This window comes from Plutella xylostella, chromosome 10 (genome assembly GCF_932276165.1).
Source record: "Plutella xylostella chromosome 10, ilPluXylo3.1, whole genome shotgun sequence".
NCBI classification, from domain to species: Eukaryota; Metazoa; Arthropoda; class Insecta; order Lepidoptera; family Plutellidae; genus Plutella; species Plutella xylostella.
The window spans coordinates 6,157,132-6,178,956 of NC_063990.1; the positions used below are offsets into that span (position 1 = coordinate 6,157,132).

The 21,825-nt window shown below is 37.7% G+C and overlaps 1 protein-coding gene across 7 annotated transcripts in view; it reads right to left on the reverse strand.

Moving 5' to 3' along the window:
- LOC105396064 (diacylglycerol lipase-beta) overlaps nucleotides 1-21,825 on the reverse strand; it is a 72,829-nt gene that overhangs the window by 38,009 nt on the left and 12,995 nt on the right. The window contains exons 1-2 of one of the 7 annotated variants that reach the window (XM_038117578.2): nucleotides 12,655-13,352; nucleotides 7,158-7,227 (exon numbers count right to left, since the gene is read on the reverse strand). The exons of 1 other annotated variant lie outside the window; for it this stretch is intronic. The gene's annotated coding sequence lies outside the window, so the exon portion shown is untranslated. Of the gene's footprint in view, nucleotides 1-7,157; nucleotides 7,228-12,654; nucleotides 13,353-21,825 lie in introns of those variants that run through there. 5 more of the 7 variants (XM_038117579.2, XM_038117576.2, XM_038117580.2 and 2 more) reach the window with 5 other exon arrangements.

Sequence of the window (21,825 nt, forward strand, 5' to 3'; positions counted from 1 at the left end):
TTATTTTTAACAAGAAAAACATTACCACTTCAGCTTGCATATTTTGTCACCGATGTCGGTAAACTTAGTCCCCTGACGGATAACTTCATTTCTGATACAATCCATCAGAGAAACCCCAAGCATAGCTCTCTCCATATCACGCTGAGCGACTTTAAATCGGTGGACTAGTCCTACCGTCAGTGCCCACGTCTCTGCACCATACGTAATCACTGGCAGGACGCACTGGTTGAGATCTTTAGTCTTCAGGCTTTCAGGGATGGCCAAGAAGAATATGTGCTGACAAAGTTTTCCGAATGAAACCCAACCCAGTTGGATGTGCCTTGCAGCCTCGTTGTCGAAGTTGCTTCTGCCTAGCCGAATAGTCTGCCCGAGGTAGACATATTCTTGCACAACTTCGATTGTTGTTTCACCAATGATCACCGGCTTCGGTTCGATGTGAGCATTGTACATGACTTTCGTCTTGTCCAAGTTAATACCCCGAAGCCTACACGTTGGGAAGCAGCTTTAGGCCACTTCCATCATCCAGCTGAGTTCCTGCAGAGATTCTGCCATAATAACGATTTCGTCCGCGAAACAGAGAGGTGTTTTTTTTTTTTTTTGATAAGGGATACCTATTTGTTGCGGTCCTGCGACCTCTGCAACTTTGCCTAACGTTTGGGGAAGGCGTCGTAAGGCGCCTTCTCCCGTTATAAAGCGACTAAGATGAGGTCCTCAGCTTAGGACGTCGCGGTGGGTGGGGGGTGGCGTGAAGCGCCCTGGCACATGTCTAAATCGATTGTAAGTTTGGAGGCTACGGCGTCTGCGCCGGGTAGCCTCCTCTAATAGAGATGATGATGCCGCTACTCGGACTTGGGAGTGGGGAGATCTGATGTTTAACGGCGCTGTCGCCAACCTAGCAGTGAGTCTGTCATCTGGGTCTGTAAGTATGTTTTTGGGACGTCTCCAGCCCTTTGGAGCGTCCACCCTAACTGTATAATCGCATGAAGAGGATATAAGCGGATTAAGATGCTCCGAACTTTTGTCGAAATATTTTGTTGAGGAATCCTTAATAAATTTCCTGATGGTCGGAATTTGAAGGTCCTTATGCAAGTTGTAATTTCGGACAAAGTAGGGAGCACCAGTGGCACGACGAAGAAAACGATTTTGAATGACCTGAAGTCGAGCAATGGAGGATGAATGGGCAAACACTACGCTAGCATAGGTCATGACTGGTCTAATGCATGTCAGATACAAGCGTACTTTGCTGCGTAGTGAGAGCTTGGGGTTGCGAATGAGAGGAGCAAGTCGGCATAAATAGAATGCCGCCTTGTTCCTCACTTTGTTGATGTGGGCCTTAAAGTTCAATCTGCAGTCAAGAGTGACTCCAAGATATTTTACTTTGTTAGCCCATGGAATAGGTTTGCCGAACATGCGAATGTTCGGCTGGATCGATCTGTAATAGGCGTTAGTCCGGGAAAAGTACACTGCTGTGCTTTTCTCGGGGTTAACATCCATCCTCCACTTACGAAACCAATCGCCTAAGGCATCGGTTGCGTCTTGGAGTAGTTTGCGGCGAATGGTGTGGTTATGAATGTCTGTGACATAGATAGCCGTGTCGTCCGCATAGAGTGCGAGCGAGACTTGTGGATGTCTCGGAATGTCACTTGTGTAAAGTGAGAAAAGCAGAGGTGCTAGAACCGAGCCCTGAGGGACACCAGCGGTGACCGTCCTGACAGAGAGGTGTGACATGTACTCGCTATTTATACATATGCCATGTCCAGCGGCATCGGGACTCCTCAACTCCTCGACATAGCGCCAGTCGATTTGAAATCTCTGCAACGCTTCCAAAATTGCCCATGTCTCGATGGAGTTGAAGGCTTTTTCATAGTCCACAAAGGCTAGATACAGAGGTTGATTATACTCTTCGGTCTTCTGTGTAATCTGCCTTACGGTGTGGATGTGGTCTATTGTACTAAAATAGATCTACGATGAGATAATTTAATTAATAAAAAACAAGCTCAGCCTTCGCATTTAAGAAAATTTTAAGTAAAATTAAGTATTTTTAAAGTAAGAGTCTTTCTTAATAAATTAATACTATGTAATTGTCTTTATTGTTTTTTGACTAAAGTTTCCAGTTTTTTCGCCCTTTGGCGACCCCCCTACAGAAGCTTCGCGACCCCCCAGGGGGTCGCGACCCACAGGTTGAAAAACACTGCTGTAAACACATCAAAGATGGTCTTACTATATCCAAAAGCTTAATATATTTAGTTTTATAGTCAAAGTGCCAGTTACTGACACATGCCAGTTATACCACGATTTACCCTACCTACTTATGATTATTGATCAGTGATTCTATTCTGAAAATATTATTTAGATAATTTATTTAATCTCAAACTGTATAGGGTAAAGTTACATCACCCTTTATACAGTTAATAATAAAGCATACCGAGCCCGCCAGCAACCGCGCGCGGTCACGCTGTAGGTATTCCATATTTGAACAAAATTCACCGCCCTACAGTTCCCAACTGATCATCAAGATCCGTTGGTTATGTTATGAGGTACCTCCCTGAAACTGAAACCCTCAGGTCAACGGCTTATTGATCCATGTTTAAAATTTTAATCATAGCTATTATGGTAAATAATTTAATTGGTAACTTCAGAGTATTGTGAGTTTTCATGACAATTATGTTTTTTTATCCTAATGTTTTTAAAGTCATAATTTTTCCTTTTTTTTAGCTTCATGTTTAAAAAAAAATATTCTTTAATTCGGATTAACCTAATAGCCAAGGTATATATTTTATCTTGCTGAAAAAGAAAAGTTTGAGAAAGAAAAACACTTGAGCTGACTTATTTTTTTAATCGATTGCAAGTCTACGATTTGCTGATGACATAGTTATTATGGCGGAAACGCTGGAGGAGTTAGGCGAAATGCTCACAGACCTCAATGATGCCTCTAAACAAGTTGGGCTGAAAATGAACATGGACAAGACAAAGGTCATGTCGAACGAACATGTTTCATCATCGCCCGTAACTGTAGGAGGTGTCACCATCGAAGTTGTTGATCAGTATCCCTACCTAGGACAGGTGATCCGATTAGGAAAATCCAACTTCGATAAAGAGGTAGCTCGTAGAATCCAACTCGGATGGGCAGCGTTCGGGAAATTACGACACATCTTCACTGAAAACATACCTCAGTGTCTGAAAACAAAAGTTTTCAATCAGTGCGTGTTGCCAGTGATGACTTACGGAGCCGAGACGTGGTGCTTCACCAAAGGGCTTATCCACAAGCTCAGAGTTGCTCAGCGTGCTATGGAAAGGGCTATGTTAGGCGTGTCCCTGCGAGATAGGATTCGTAATGAAGAAATCCGCAGGAGAACTAAAGTTACCGACATAGCCAAAAGGATTAGCACGCTGAAGTGGCAATGGGCTGGCCACGTAGCCCGCAGAGCCGACGACCGCTGGAGTAGAAAGGTTCTGGAGTGGAGACCCCGTGTCGGCAAACGGCGTGTCGGTCGCCCCCCAACCCGTTGGTCTGATGATCTGCGGAAGGTAGCGGGAAGCCGCTGGATGCAGATGGCGGGTGACCGTTTGGGGTGGCGATCGTTAGGAGAGGCCTATGTCCAGCAGTGGACTACGGAAGGCTGAGAGAGAGAGACTTATTTTTAATGGTAAGATGGGTTTAAAAGTTAAACACGGACTTAGTTAAGTACCTATCTAGATATATAATTAAGCAAGCAATACCAACCATTATTATATTTACAGGCTGTTGCAAAAGTGGTATAGTAAGCTGGGAGGCAGTGAGGTGACTCAGCTGGTCATTCCAAAAACTGATATTCTACGGCGAAGGAATGTTCTTTAAAAAAATACTATTCTGCTACGAATTGCTGCTGATCGCTGCAAATAGTTTATAGGCATGTATAAATAAGCAATTTATATCCTAGTCACGGGGAGTTTTTGTTTTAAGTACACAAAAAATACTAACAAAGAAATAACGTTGCAAAATTAATTATTCTGTGTATGGATAGGTGATTAATCATAATCAATGATCAGTTTGGAAGGCTGTCAAGAGTAGATCACAAAAGCCGCATTTTTTGCGTTCCACGAGGCAATTTCGGGTGTTTCATGTTGCATGCTCATGATGTTCACGTGAAATCCGACCTTTGAACATATCTACGCAGAGCACATAATGCAGTGACTTCTTGTTTAGGAAGCACATACAACCTTTGCTATTTCGTTTCATGTTTACATTGAAAATGAAGATTCTTTTGATTCATCCTCTCCCTCTGATATTTGACGCACGTTTTGCTAAACGGCAAGGCTAATGTTTTCTTTAGTTTTCTAACAATAAGCTTACAAATACAGCCACCATTAACGCGTGTGTTTATCGCGGTATTAATAAAAATAGGGAAGAAAATGTTTTGTAGGTAAATTGCGTCAAATTTTTGTGGTAAGTAATATTGTTAAGTGTTTTTGAAAGGTTCCGTCCACATTTTGTAGGAAGTCCAGACCAGTAGGCAGTCTACCAAAACAAGTCAAACAAAAAGAGCGTAACTACATATGAAAATGTATTCGTAAAAATGTTAGCGATCTCAAAATTGTCAAGCACTTCCGCTCCGCAGATGGCTAATCTAAGGCTTTCAATCGTCAGGAGACGTCCTCCGAAACCTCCGATCAGATAACAACGTTCACGTTTTTCTCGTCACTATCATATTCAGTCCATCTGCGCATCTTGGGGGTCACTCTAAATGACAAAAAGTAAGTTTCGGAGCGGTGCTCGAGCCACGACTCTATCTCGTTGTATTAAACGTGCCGATTGCATGCTTTTGTTCGATAGTTTATATACCTATATGCACTCACGACTGTAATCCCCGAAGGTGTAGTCAGAGGTGGCTCACAAGTGAGCCACCCACTTTACGCAGCACATTTGTACTCACGTGATAGGTTGCGAACCATATCGCCGTTTTGGGATAAGTACAATGCACTTAGGATACACATCTAGAATCTAGATATGCAGGTTTCCTCACGATGTTTTCCATCACCGTAAGAGCACGTGGTCTTATTGTACTTGAACTCTTTTATTGAAAATACAATTGAAAGAATTCATTGGTGCAGGCCAGGATTTGAACCCACGGCCTGTCGATTGAGAAGACGAGGCCTTAACCATTACGCCACCACCGCTTCTCTAATAGTTCGATAGTTTTTCGTCTGTTTGTATAGAGTAACCCCCCTGAGTGAGATTTTTACCCGCTAACAGGAAATCCTGTGAGGTGTGGATGTTTGTTTTCCCGGCACAAGGCGGTGTGTACTAGGAAAACAGAGAACCATGACCATTAGCTGGTAGAAGATTTTCTTCACAAGGAAAACTCGGAACTACAAACGGACATTTATTAGAAGAATATTTCCTATGTGCGTTATTTAAACAAAAATACCTATATACATTTTGGTTATTGTTAACACAAAGGCCTGTGTTCACTACTGTTCTCTGCGCTTTATTACTACTGCTGGTAAATAAAATAAGCAAATTGTATTCCTTTCCATTAAATAATCCGTATGTTTAATTTAAGAATTAATGGACCCGCACCGCAGTGCAGATTTAAAATGTAAATGGAGGAACACTCATTCAAAAGGTTTTATAAAATTTATTCACGATTCCCTTTCGTCCCTCCTGCATTATACATATAAATTTAAGGCCCGAGTCAATGTAAATGTACTTACTTACAGTTTATTATAATTGCTACGATTCTCCAGTTTTCTTTCCGTACAGCGAAGTGTAATAAAATGTACGTTCCTATGTGGAAAGTGTTTGTTCAACGCACCTGCGATGCGTCTCGACATGGACAATTACCATCATTCAAGGCGGAAAGTAAGGTCTATGTTTCATACAGATTATTTGTTAATAATATTATTAGTGAATTGCACAACTTTGGGTGAATGCTACTACGAAGCCCGATATAAACGTGGCTCCCTGCAATGAATGGTCTCAAAACTATCCTCTGAAGTAGAGCTGACTGATTTATAAGTATAATTTCGCAAAACGAGACTATTTATAGAACTGTCTGAAGCCGCCAGTTTCGATAAATCTTTAGTAAGTATTCATTTAAGTTATTTTATTTTATTAAGTATCTATCTCAGTAGCTTTGCGAGCTTTATACCGCGTCTAGCTTTGACTGTTTGTTATGGCTATCATGGGAGACAATCTCAGTATTCAGTTATTATTTGTTGCAGGTCACAATTACATAAAGTTTGCAAAGGCCTATGATGATATTATTACTGTGAAAGATCATTTGACTTTCCGGATTCGTAGTTTTCTAGTTTATTCGTTACTTACCAACAAACATACAGCTTACATACATTCAAATATTTGCTCTTTACAGTATATGACATAGGTTTAAATGGCTCAGACGAGTCAGACAAGCACTTTTATTTTTTTCACGCCATACTTGGTCAGAGCAAATTATCATTCCTTATATTTTTTTATCAAGATTCAGGGTACCTTATTAATTTAAACCCGGATAAAAAATATACCTGACGTTTTGTCATAGTCATAGTCATGACATATGGTCATGACTTTATGCTCGTAGTCGACGGTATAAGAAGTCATACTCGATTTAATTAATAAATTACTTGATAAAGTATGTAACTTTTTATGAGAAACATGATATTTGTTGTGTGTTTTTGAAATGTAAGTAGGTACTTAAGTATCTATTTATCTTTTTATCAAATACATTTTATTGAATAGTTAATAGCAGTAAACTGAGTCGACGCCACAAGAAAAAAGAATAAATTTTATCGTTTTTAACGATGTAAGAACTAGATTATTGATTCCAAGTTATTAAGTACGATGTTTTTCTAGTTCACAGGATAAAAACTACTTAAGGCAAAAACCATCTCTAGGATACTTCTTAGCACACAGAATTTCAAGGATTTGTTTTTTATGACGAGACTACTTTTTCTATCAAAAATCAAGTAGAGTCTGTACCTAATGCCATACACTATTATATTAATAATTTTAGTGATAGGACAAAATTAGGTACAGGTTTTACATTATTTTAGATGAAGTCTGCCGGTGTACGTAAAGTATTGCAAATATTTTATAGGACGTCGCCGTCGGTACAAAATTTCGATTCATAAATACTTAAATGTATTTTATAAAATGTGGAAATTAAGTAGGTAAGTACCTGTGTTTTTTCAAATAAGCGCTAAATTCTAGTACATCTTCATTGTAATCTCTCAGGATTCAGTTCTTACCTGCAAAGAAAGTAGAATTATATTAATTAAAATTGGCGGAAGCTATCTGTATGATTTTACAAGTTTTTCAATCATTAATGGAAACAGTAATGCGACATCATGGTTTAGCATGCCGAGTGCTCAGTTGGCTACATTTGAGCTTATAGTCTAATCAATTTGCAGGGTTACGCGCGCTTAGTGACGGGTAAACAGTTTTCCTGCTGGGACTGAGCGGAGCGGGCTAGCGGAGCGGTGTGCGAAGCAATAATCGTTAAAAAAATAGCATGAGCGGAGTTTTTATGCTATTTCATTGGTTACTTTGCACCATAGAATAACAAGTACAGTAGTAGCAGTACTAGTACTCGTTATTCTATGCTTTGCACACCGCTCCGCTCCCCCGCTCCGCTTTGGTGGACAGGCAGCCTTGTTGAGTATTTTCAGCGTCGGCAGTGCTGACACAGCGCAATAGACTGAACGATAAAGGCGCACGGTTCAGCGCTGTAGTATGTAAACAGAGCTTTGTGCACACAATCGTGAATCGATATGGTAGGGTAGAATCTTATCAGTGATCCTCCCATTACCAAGTCAAAAGCCCCGACAAGCGGAGCATCTGTCATTGTTGTTCATTCATGAAATATGTAATACAACATTTGTAGAATCGGTGAATATGTAAAAAGCTTTCCAAAGAACGGAAAAGGTTTTCGTAAAGTAGACATACGCTCATCTACGCAACGTACAGTGCCACAAACTTATCTGTTCCGGTGAGAGCTCACGTAAATGTCACGTCTTATGTTTCTTCATTCTATAAGATTTTAAGTTTGCAAGTAGTGGTAATTCGCTCTTGTAGTTTTAATAAACCCATCTTCATCTATATCAATATAATAATTCATTAGTAAGTAATGAGATATGGATCAATTTAGTCCGCTCTCACCGGAACAGATAAGTTAGTCGCACTGTATTGCTTATGTATGGATAGTAGCTCCACGACACACGACGCAGTCTATTGTTTACGAGTTGTTATTGTTCGCTCGGAGACATAGATTTATCTGACAATCTTTGACCGTGGCCAGAGTCGAGGTGAACCGAGCAACCTGACACAATATAATATGTACACGTTAATTAGGTTCTAGTCTGCTTATTAACGTCATAGCATACATACCTAACTAGGTGATTGTAGACATAGACATAACATGCTTTAAGTAAAATAACATGTAACGTGAGAGAAGATAAACTGATCATAATTTCCGAGATTTTTATAACTAAGAAGTAACAGCTATGCTCCGGTTCTCTTTTAAGGATTATATCGTAATAGTTCAGTTAGTTCGTAAGAGAAAGTCCATTCGCAAGCAAAAGAAAAAGATGCGCGAGGCTGGGTGATGGTGGGTGAACCCCCATAACTAATAGATTACAATATTTTCTATGTATACTCGTATTTTGGAAAGGAATCTATTTATTTTACTCATAAGTTCTGTTTAGTTAACTACTTTATACTACGTAAACTGCTAATTGCTGTGTTCAAACCATTCAACCAGCTTATACAAGTAGACAAGTACAGCCTACATACCTTTACAAAGGTGTCAATTACTCTACAAACTGGTTTAAGGTATAATTTAATAAATGTTTGATCGAGTAGCAGTGGTGTGATTCAGGAGGGTCACTCTATAGTGACGAATGACGAACAACAAACGAACCAGAGCTGTCGTGCAATCGGCACGTTTAATACAACGAGATAAGAGTCTTGGCTCGCGGAGCAGGTAGCGGTCTGAAATATAGTTTTTCGTCATATATACTAGAGTGACCCCACAGACATGCCGCCCCTGACCCGCCGAGGCACGCGACCACACTGATAGCAACGCTGTGTTTACTTTATTTAAGCACATAATGTATTATGTACACATCGGATCATGCAAGAAGAACAAAATGGGGGCTATCAGAATGTCTGGGCATGTTGTACCTACTCGTGAACAAATTATATAAGAGAGGAGTTGGTGCGCGTCTTAAAAAGTAACTTTTCTGCGCATCGGTCAAGTTACGTGGTTCTTGGTCTACAGTATATTTAACGTAACGTAATATTTGGCCGATTGATACGCTGTGGGTTGGTTCTACATCTAAGAATAACTAAGTAGAAGAGGTCAAAACTACAAAATATTGGCGAAGTGTGTCGTAAAGCGCATTTCCGGATTGCGTTTTGCAATATCCTCGCAATTTGTGATAAGTACATAATTGTTGGTTTTTAATAGTCTTTATTATGCGTCATAAAGAATTGTACGTTGATAATGTTGTTGTAAGTATTTATATTGATAGTGGATATGTGTCTATGATCAGAACTATTATGTATTGGTACAGTTTCAATGCCTGTTTTTACTTACTCAAATGTTATTCACGATGCAAAGCTCGCTTGGAAAAGCTAGATAGTTTTATAGAACTTCAGAACTGAAGGAACTGCCATCTTGAAACTTTTAGTATTCCCTCGGCCGGCGCTGTCTTTTGTAACAAAGCCTAGGTCACAATACTTTTAATTAATTATTGAATCAAAAAGCGACTCGGAAATAAATGCTGAAAAGTTCTGCCTTCCACTGGCAGTAGGTATTCATTAAATTATTATTTACAAGAGAAGCCTACGCCCACACAATAATGTACACAAATATGTACACAATACGAATCCAATTAGTTTGTACTACTAATTAATTACTGAAATCGTTATTAATGTAGTTATAAATATTTAAACACAGAGCATTCACTGCGTAGGACGACGTGGACCACTGAATCTGAAGAGCTTCGGGCAGTGGATTCATGAGGAAGGCTGAGGACAGATGAGGAGACGCCTATGTGGATTGTTCACTGTCATCAATAATTAGTTTACTTAATCGTACAGCTTACAAATTCTGAATAACCAACCTAGTGGTAAGGGTACGCTACATAGTTTCGAATGCCGTTGTTGCGACACACGTATGTTGTACAATACAGTCCATGTTCCAAAACTTTGGCAGAACTTTTCGGGATAACATTTTGTGTAAGTAAAGTCAAAACCAATGCATAAATACCTAATTGCTTTTTTAAAGCAATAAATCCTCCGTCCCTATGATGATTACATTTGTCATCATTAGCCACGGGACACAGCAGTGATGGGCCGCCGCGGAGGTGCGCGCGCGCAGCGCAGCCTGCCGCCACGTAGATTGTAGGTCGCACCAACTAGGCCGTAGCAGCTAATGAAGCCGAGACTATTTCTAGTTTCGCACTCAACAGGAAATTGGAGCGAACGCAGTAAAATAGGATACGATGAGAGTTTAACGATATGGAAATTAACTTCGTTAGAATAGAGGGATTCTCTTCTTTTGTACGTGCATGCTTGCAAGCTCAGTTCTGTAATCCCCGAAGGGATAGGCAGATGTCACTCGCAAGTCAGACACAACTTTTCACCGTACTCTACCTAAATTTTTACTAAAATAATGCTAACTAAAACAAACCCATAATAATAATATTATTAGTAGGAGCACCCTTTTTCAAACTCTGCTTTATAGATAATGTAAATGCATGCATATCGGCCTCCAGCCACAGCAGGCAACATCCAACTGCACTGTACAGACTCACGATGCTGTAGGTATAAAGAATATTGTATAAATTAGTTCTAAATAAAGTTGGTTGCATAATAGACCTGGCGAGACGCCAGTGTTGTCGTCTCTCCGCTAATAATGCATGAGTATGATGTCGGAAGTGTCTTTTTAACCCCTAAATCGATTCTAGGTTACTTCAGCTAAATAACTTTATAATTGGGGTGCACAAATGGAGCATCCCCAAGTGTTAGCTATACGCCACGCACCCGGGGCTGAGACTGGCAACAGATCTCTGGAGAATCCTTTCACCACAAACTTTTCTACCGTACAATGTTTATCACCGTCACACATTAATAAAAGAAGAATATAAAAGAAGATTCATACGTTAAAATTCATTATTAAAGATAAAATTTTAAATTAATAGTTCCTAACCATTTGTTTTGAACAACGCGGACGCGGGTGTACACTCCAATGTTCCTAATTTCCTAAGGACAGATCTTGTCTACATCACAGTATTCTATTTTAAGGCTTTCCCACTCTGGCCGTTCTACCGGGTCTTTCATTTAATAGTTCCATACATCACAGGTAGAACCTCCCTTCAATCAACGTGTTTGTTTCCTGTCGCCGCCGTCTCCGCCAGAGCCTATTGTCTCACTATCATGAAATTATTGGCAGTACAGGATACACCTGATGAAATGAAACCATGTTTACATGTGAGTCTATGTAACAGGCTTTGTCGTCATGCGTGATGCGTGAGAGCCTTCGTTAGTGAAGTTCCTTGGTGAGGGCTTATAATGAACACATCGGTTTGAAACTCAATTGCCAGTTGTTTATCAATGAATCTGTAGAATACCTACTAATTTATATTTTGATTGCAGGTAAGTAGGTAAGTACTTATACTGGTAAGTAATTGTTTTGGAATTTTAGAGTTTTTTGACTTTACATAATTTATAATATTCGTACATTATACGACATGTATAGATTCCATTCAAGAGAGCCAGGTGCAACGTGCAACAATTACATAGAATAGAATAGAAGTACCTCAACTACTTATAAGATAAATCTAAGTAGGTACCTATTCTAATAATACAAATATTCAAAGTCCAGTCATTAATGTCAATGTCATCATAAAATTCTTTACTGTATGTAAGTAAATGTAAATAGTGTACCTAACCTAGTAGTTTAGTACATAAACTATTTATTTAATCAGCTGCATTTACAACCAACTTCATCAATCAATTTTGGAACAGAATAGTTTTACGTTATATTATTATGTAGGTTTAAGTACCTAAAGCTAGTAAGTACATGAGTAGTTCTTCCTTGCATTTGATTTAAATAAAGTAGGTAAGTAAGTACATAGGTACCTAGGTATAGATAGACTATCCCATTACCAACTAACCTACTTATTATTATCATTAAGTTTTCCGCGTGAGCTTCGGGTACCTAGTTCCTAGTTTACTAGGTACTTCCGTACCTTCATTGTGTTGTCTTGTCCTCTGAAATAAGTAACTTTAGGTAAGTATGTAGGTTCTAAACGTTAGGTATCACTCACCAACATAAGTAGGTATCATTACGGATAGTAGGTAGGAACATTTTGCAGAATAATTAGTGGTTAAAGTAGGTAGGTTGTAATATAGTGACGTGCCGCCGCCGCCGCTTCTAGGTACCTCTGTAGGTAGATATAATAATATTCGTTAATTTCGCACCTGCAACAAGTTCTAATAGGGTTCTCTTTAAAAACCAGTTTGGCGGGTTCTTCATAACAAAAATCATGTGTTTGACGTTTTGAACCGGTAATGGCGATAAATGGTCTCTCTCAGACGGTTCAGACGGTAGAATAATGAATCGGTACAGTGCGTGTATGGGTAGAATAAAATAGTGTCAAGATACTCACGTTTAAAGTGTAATGTGCATGTATGGGAGTCGGTGATGCAGGCCGTCCGCCTTGACTGGCTCGGCTCAACACTTTCACTCAGATCTCACTCAGCGAGGTACAGTTAACTACAGAACCCACTAAACGGCACATTGCAACCACAAACGCTGCCTCCTTTCACCGAAATTCAGCGAGTAAACGACACTAATGCACTTCACCTGGCCAACACGATCTAAGACGCCGGTCGTCTAGATGGCAAACTGTTTGACGGTCGAACCGTCCTGAAATAGCTGTAAAAGTGTTTTCAGGATGGTTTTAATTAATATCCGGCATTGTTTATGTCAGAAAGTGTAATTCGTTTGTTTTGTAGCGATAAGGCGGCAGTGTGTCTCGCTGACAGTAACCGGTACACGCGATAGTCGGTCGCCAGCCCCGACTGTACTGCGAGCGACAGAGCGGCGCGGCGCGGCTAGAGCGAGACCGAGATACATTTCCACGAGCGCAGCCGAGCCAGGCCGACACCCAGCGCCGACTGAAAACGGGAAAATTGCCCATCTTGTGTCTCCCGCCATTTCCACAAAACTGAACAAGACGCACAAGTGTTAGATTTCAACGACCTTCAAAACTTAAAGCAGCTGATCGGGAAGATTAACAAAAGGCTGAAAAAGTGCTCTTAGCCTCAGCTTATGTTTCGCATACCTAACCTAGCTCAGTATGAATAATGAAATTTTCATTATTCCCAATCCCGATGCTTTCAACTTTAAGTTTTCCTTTGTTTCAGTTTTCAGCGGAACTCCCTCCTCTAATTTGAAATTAATAATTTCATTCGGCAGCGCTGCTGAAAGTGGCTAATGCATGATATTCTCTGTTTATTTGCGGGACTAAGAGCCTCGGGGTGAATATTTATTATATTTGCTGAAGCTGAAAGCCTACGCACATTTTGCCTGGAACAAGTTTGTTTCACGAACTGAACCTTTTTTGCTCTTGCTTCTAAACTGATAATTTTACCGAACTACTTATTCACTTTTGTAAACATCGGGTGAGTTAGAGGTTTTCCGATAAGCTTTTAGGTAGAACAATAACTTAATAAAATAACCAAATTTACTTAGTCTAACACAGGCCCATAACAGGAATTAGGAGTTGTGCTGAAGAGTGTGTTTCCTGAACACAATCCTAACTATCCTAACTAATATTATAAATGCGAAGTAACTGTGTCTGTTTGTTACGCTTTCACACCAAAAGTAATGGACGGATTTTAATGAAATTTTATATACAGATGGTCTAGCTAGACCCTGGGAAAGAACAAAGGTTATTTTTTATCCCGGAATTCCGCCGGGAAAACAGCTAGTTTCTAACAAAATAGTCTAATTAATTAATCTGTTTTATCCCTACAAAAGTTGAACCCACGTTTCACCCCTTCATAGCTTGATTTTTGAAAAAAATATTCCTTCTAGACTTTACAAGGAATTTAGGCGCCTTTGGTAAGTAGTGTTATTATAGTTTCTAGCCCCAGGGGTTTGCGCTGTGCATTGATTCTAAGTAAGTTGTTATTTCTTTATCTATTGACATAAGATCGTATAATAGATATGTATGTATTTAATATTATTATGAAGTGTGTAAAAGCACCCTTAGTGCATTTTAACTTGACATTGAAAAATAATAAGAAGTAAAACATTTCTAAGGAAGTTGTCGCGAAGGTTAGCAGTAGTTAGCACGTGCTTCGTAGAAGTTAGAAAGAGGAAAATCAAGAATAAAGTATGCATAAAAGGTACGGTAACAATTATTTATAAGGCTTATAAAGTGACTTCTATCTAGTGTAGGTAGGTTACATATGAAAGTAGTTGTAAACCTCTGGTTAGGTAGGACAACAGACGGAATAATTAATAAAAAAATATTAACAACTACACGTTTAAGAAAGCACTGTGTGTAATTGAGAGACCTCAAACTATCTTCAGCAATAAATGATTGCTCATAATAATATGGGCAATGTCTACTACTATGAATACGAGTAATCTCGTACTGACTTACCTATATGTAAGGTCCCTACATTTATTAGTTTTTTACAAATGAAAGAACCGGATATTGTGGAATACCAGTAACACACTGATAAAGATAATAATAATATATGGACAATAATATAAAACAAAAAAATAACTCTGCGAATGACGCACTGTGTCGGCACACCACCGTCAGCTTTTTAACACAAAACTGTTACATCGTTAAAAACAATCGCCAAATGACCGAATTGTATAGCATTTTACTGTGCGCTTTTGCGAATGAATAGTATTAGGTGGATCTTTACCATTGAGACTGTAGTCTTTTAGTAATAAAAGACTTGAAAAAACCAACTGATAAAAAATATATTTCATAAACATACGACCTATCAACAATTCAACAGTCTGCTAGACGAAATACCAAATTCAATTTACAAGATCAATCATCGAAGGTAATTCCTTTTTATTAGGTGTGTGAAGTTAGCAGCCTAAAGTTAGCAGCCTTTGAATAGCCGACCAAATTAAGATGGTCACTTCAGTCATTGCATACTTTATCAATTAAAACACGTAAAAAGCCCCAAAAACATTGGAATAATAATGCTAGGTATTCATATAAACACTATAATATGTTCTAAAACAAATAAATACTATAAAATACGACGTTTACTTACTGACGCCCTTGTTGGTTAATGGATATTTTGTATGGGGGCACCGAGATGCCATAGACCTGCCAGCATCTCACCTGGTTTATTATGTGTGTTGACTCATTATGAAACACTGACAGAAGTTTCATCAACATTGAAACGGTATAGCAGGTGTCCAGGAGCCACTTTCTGACAGATTTTGGGTAAAAATTCACAATATTTCACGAATAATCAAGTTTGCAGGTGGAACCTGAAGAAAATCAGCTGCAAATGATAGTTCATATGAAAGGTATTATTAATACCTAGAAACGGTTTTCAGCAATTTCAGATTAAATGACTTTTGGTGAATATTAAAGGGGAAGATCAGAAAATAAAAGTTAGCAGCCCAAGATTACCATTTTGTATGGGGGCATCAAGATGCCATAGACCTGCCAGCATCTCACCTGGTTTATTATGTGTGTTGACTCATTATGAAACACTGACAGAAGTTTCATCAACATTGAAACGGTATAGCAGGTGTCCAGGAGCCACTTTCTGACAGATTTTGGGTAAAAATTCACAATATTTCACGAATAATCAAGTTTGCAGGTGGAACCTGAAGAAAATCAGCTGCAAATGATAGTTCATATGAAAGGTATTATTAATACCTAGAAACTATTTTCAGCAATTTCAGATTAAATGACTTTTAGTGAATATTCAAGGGGAAGATCAGAAAATAAAAGTTAGCAGCCCAAGATTACCATTTTGTATGGGGGCACCAAGATGCCATAGACCTGCCAGCATCTCACCTGGTTTATTATGTGTGTTGACTCATTATGAAACACTGACAGAAGTTTCATCAACATTGAAACGGTATAGCAGGTGTCCAGGAGCCACTTTCTGACAGATTTTGGGTAAAAATTCACAATATTTCACGAATAATCAAGTTTGCAGGTGGAACCTGAAGAAAATCAGCTGCAAATGATAGTTCATATAAAAGGTATTATTAATACCTAGAAACGGTTTTCAGCAATTTCAGATTAAATGACTTTTGGTGAATATTAAAGGGGAAGATCAGAAAATAAAAGTTAGCAGCCCAAGATCACCATTTTGTATGGGGGCACCAAGATGCCATAGACCTGCCAGCATCTCACCTAGTTTATTATGTGTGTTGACTCATTATAAAACACTGACAGAAGTTTCATCAACATTGAAACGGTATAGCAGGTGTCCACGAGCCACTTTCTGACAGATTTTGAGTAAAAATTCACATTATTTCACGAATAATCAAGTTTGCAGGTGGAACCTGAAGAAAATCAGCTGCAAATGATAGTTCATATGAAAGGTATTATTAATACCTAGAAACGGTTTTCAGTAATTTCAGATTAAATGACTTTTGGTGAATATTCAAGGGGAAGATCAGAAAATAAAAGTTAGCAGCCCAAGATTACCATTTTGTATGGGGGCACCAAGATGCCATAGACCTGCCAGCATCTCACCTGGTTTATTATGTGTGTTGACTCATATTAAAACACTGACAGAAGTTTTATCAACATTGAAACGGTAAGGCAGGTGTCCAGGAGGGGTACACTACAGAATTTCGAATTACTTTTTTACGAATATGAAAATAACGATTTTCATAATTACGAATTTCATAGTTCCGAATAATTTACAATCCCGAATTTTAAGTTTCCGAATAGCGAAAATCACGAATAGTATAATAAACGAAATTTCATACCACAGATTAATTAAAATGACGAAAGTCATAATTCCGAATATTATAATTTCGATGTTTCAAAAGTACGATTATTTATTATATCGAATTGTTAAAATTACGAATTCCGAATTTTTAATATTCCGAAAATACAAATTCCCGAATGTTTTTAGTGAACAAAAAATAGTCATATATTAAGAATAGTACGGGTATGTTTATTAACAGCATAATCCGTATACAAACAATATTTTTTAAGCTGTATTATATGAAACGCTCCGCTCCGCTTCGCTGCGCTCCGCTTTGTTTTTCGATATCTATGTGCACCTAACACGCTCCTCCTCGCTTTGCTCGTCGTCGCACCTATCTTTAGGTTTGGGTCCTAAGCTTTTTAAGGTTAACCACCGTAAAAATCCGAGCAATTGACAACATTTCAAATAAAATGCTCACCGATTTTATTTTATTTTCGACGAGATATCACAAATTTAGATGACCCGTATTTTTTTATTTTTTATTTCTTAATATTTCTATGTTTTAATATATTTTTTTGATTTCAAAGTTCAAAATATTTTTAGTATGAGTGACGTCACGTCGAGGCTTGGGATAAAAATATTTTCGTTGCCTGCCTAACCTAAAAAAAAAAGTTGGATGACATTAACTTGACATGAACAAGGACCAATCAGCTTTAACTTCAACTTTATTTTGTGGCAAGGACCAATCACGTACTTCCGTCATTGACAAGGACACATAAAAGTGACAGACATTTGAGTGATGTTTGTCATTGTCATTGTCAAAGTGACATAACATGTTTTTTTGTTGTTTATGTTTTAGAAGTAAAAGCCCGTTTAATTATTATGCCACATCGTGGTGTCACGAATGATAATTTAGATTTTTATGTTTTTCTCTGAAATAAATCAAAAGAAAAATCGGAAACATTTTTTTTTGTGAATATTAGAGCCATATCTCTAAATGGTTTTCGAATTTCAACTGTATAAAATTTTGAAATGTTGTCAATTGTATTATATTATATTGGCTTTGTTCTGTAACTTAACAACAAATACTACAAATATTTTACTGTAAAACAAAAATTTTACTCTATATTTGAAACGCTCCGCTCCGCTTCGCTGCGCTCCGCTTTGTTTTTCGATATCTATGTGCACCTAACACGCTCCTCCTCGCTTTGCTCGTCGTCGCACCTATCTTTAGGTTTGGGTCCTAAGCTTTTTAAGGTTAACCACCGTAAAAATCCGAGCAATTGTGTTATATTATATTTATATTATATTGGCTTTGTTCTGTAACTTAACAACAAATACTACAAATATTTTACTGTATAACAAAAATTTTACTCTATATTTGAAACGCTCCGCTCCGCTTCGCTGCGCTCCGCTTTGTTTTTCGATATCTATGTGCACCTAACACGCTCCTCCTCGCTTTGCTCGTCGTCGCACCTATCTTTTGGTTTTGGTTCTGAAGTTTTAAAGACGTTTATGTATTTTTGTCAAATGTAATCAATTTAGTAAAATTAATAATGAAATTATCTTAATTTAAATTAATAATGTAATAAAAATAGAGTAAGTACTGATATTAATTGGTTAAATTAATAAATAATGTATACTTAGTTATAGATGGTAGATGACTATCGACAAATAATTGTAAAATTTTACGTCGATTAAACCATTTGAATTTGAAATTTGAATTTTGATTTGAAGAAATGTAATCAATATAGTAAAGTTAATAATTAATAATGCATCATAATGAATTTAAGATAATTGATAAAATTTTGATATAGAATGTTAAAATGTAAAACTATATACTTAAGTCACTTTAGTTTGGAAATAAATGGCATATTATATGATGAATTTTTGTCAAAATCACGAATTATCATATTTCCGATCGGGATTTTAATTTTTCGTGATTTTAATAAATAGGTATTTTATTTTTCGTATATTAAAGTATTCGTATTTTTTAACGTTCGTATATTTAACAATCGTAATAACAATATTCGTGATTATAATATTCGAAATTATAATTATCGTAATTTTTATAATTCGATATTTAAAAAAATCGGTATTGCAATATTTCGTAAATTACATATTCGGTGTTATCAAATTCGGAAAAAAGTTTTTCGGAATATTTGGGTGTTCCCGTCCAGGAGCCACTTTCTGACAGATTTTGGGTAAAAATTCACAATATTTCACGAATAATCAAGTTTGCAGGTGGAACCTGAAGGAAATCAGCTGCAAATGATAGTTCATATGAAAGGTATTATTAATACCTGGAAACGGTTTTCAGCAATTTCAGATTAAATGACTTTTGGTGAATATTCAAGGGGAAGATCAGAAAATAAAAGTTAGCAGCCCAAGATTACCATTTTGTATGGGGGCACCAAGATGCCATAGACCTGCCAGCATCTCACCTGGTTTATTATGTGTGTTGACTCATATTAAAACACTGACAGAAGTTTCATCAACATTGAAACGGTATAGCAGGTGTCCAGGAGCCACTTTCTGACAGATTTTGGGTAAAAATTCACAATATTTCACGAATAATCAAGTTTGCAGGTGGAACCTGAAGAAAATCAGCTGCAAATGATAGTTCATATGAAAGGTATTATTAATACCTAGAAACGGTTTTCAGCAATTTCAGATTTAATGACTTTTGGTGAATATTAAAGGGGAAGATCAGAAAATAAAAGTTAGCAGCCCAAGATCACCATTTTGTATGGGGGCACCAAGATGCCATAGACCTGCCAGCATCTCACCTAGTTTATTATGTGTGTTGACTCATTATAAAACACTGACAGAAGTTTCATCAACATTGAAACGGTATAGCAGGTGTCCACGAGCCACTTTCTGACAGATTTTGAGTAAAAATTCACATTATTTCACGAATAATCAAGTTTGCAGGTGGAACCTGAAGAAAATCAGCTGCAAATGATAGTTCATATGAAAGGTATTATTAATACCTAGAAACGGTTTTCAGTAATTTCAGATTAAATGACTTTTGGTGAATATTCAAGGGGAAGATCAGAAAATAAAAGTTAGCAGCCCAAGATTACCATTTTGTATGGGGGCACCAAGATGCCATAGACCTGCCAGCATCTCACCTGGTTTATTATGTGTGTTGACTCATATTAAAACACTGACAGAAGTTTTATCAACATTGAAACGGTAAGGCAGGTGTCCAGGAGCCACTTTCTGACAGATTTTGGGTAAAAATTCACAATATTTCACGAATAATCAAGTTTGCAGGTGGAACCTGAAGGAAATCAGCTGCAAATGATAGTTCATATGAAAGGTATTATTAATACCTGGAAACGGTTTTCAGCAATTTCAGATTAAATGACTTTTGGTGAATATTCAAGGGGAAGATCAGAAAATAAAAGTTAGCAGCCCAAGATTACCATTTTGTATGGGGGCACCAAGATGCCATAGACCTGCCAGCATCTCACCTGGTTTATTATGTGTGTTGACTCATTATAAAACACTGACAGAAGTTTCATCAACATTGAAACGGTATAGCAGGTGTCCAGGAGCCACTTTCTGACAGATTTTGGGTAAAAATTCACAATATTTCACGAATAATCAAGTTTGCAGGTGGAACCTGAAGGAAATCAGCTGCAAATGATAGTTCATATGAAAGGTATTATTATTACCTAGAAACGGTTTTCAGCAATTTCAGATTAAATGACTTTTGGTGAATATTCAAGGGGAAGATCAGAAAATAAAAGTTAGCAGCCCAAGATTACCATTTTGTATGGGGGCACCAAGATGCCATAGACCTGCCAGCATCTCACCTGGTTTATTATGTGTGTTGACTCATTATAAAACACTGACAGAAGTTTCATCAACATTGAAACGGTATAGCAGGTGTCCACGAGCCACTTTCTGACAGATTTTGGGTAAAAATTCACAATATTTCACGAATAATCAAGTTTGCAGGTGGAACCTGAAGAAAATCAGCTGCAAATGATAGTTCATATGAAAGGTATTATTAATACCTAGAAACGGTTTTCAGTAATTTCAGATTAAATGACTTTTGGTGAATATTCAAGGGGAAGATCAGAAAATAAAAGTTAGCAGCCCAAGATTACCATTTTGTATGGGGGCACCAAGATGCCATAGACCTGCCAGCATCTCACCTGGTTTATTATGTGTGTTGACTCATTATAAAAACACTCACAGAAGTTTCATCAACATTGAAACGGTATAGCAGATGTCCATGAGCCACTTTCTGACATCTGTTATCATCAGTTTTTTTGTACTTACGACGCGTGTTTTGAAACTATACAAGGCCAGAACGCAGAGGCTGGGACTGCTCGCGTATATTTTCAAATTAAAATGGTGCCATGATTTACTTGAAAGTATACAAGGCCATTACGCACTAATCGCGTATATTTTCAAGTAAGTTGGGCCAAAATTATGGCTTGAAAATATACTGCAGCAGTAACCACTGCGTACTAATCTTGTATATTTTCAAGTGCCAAGGGGCAATGCGAGCACTTGAAACTATACATGATTAGTTACCAGGTAGCCCTTTTGAATTGTTGCTCTCTCTTTCTTTCATGCGAAATAGTAATTAGTCTATCGCTTTCTAAACATTGCATCATCATTCCGCACTCGGCAATGTTTTCGTAACGTGTTTTTTGTTTACATCGTACAGTTAAAAAGTAAATTGATTTAAATTAAACTGTAGAACTGTTGTAAATACTAAAAGAGAAGAGGGTGTAGAACAATTCATAAAAGACAATTACGGTGAATTCAAAACTTGATAAAAATAGGCCTGTAATAGGGTAATACCTACTACAATCACGAGCAAAAATAAGTCCAAGTAGCAAAAAGTCAACACCAAATAACCCCAATTT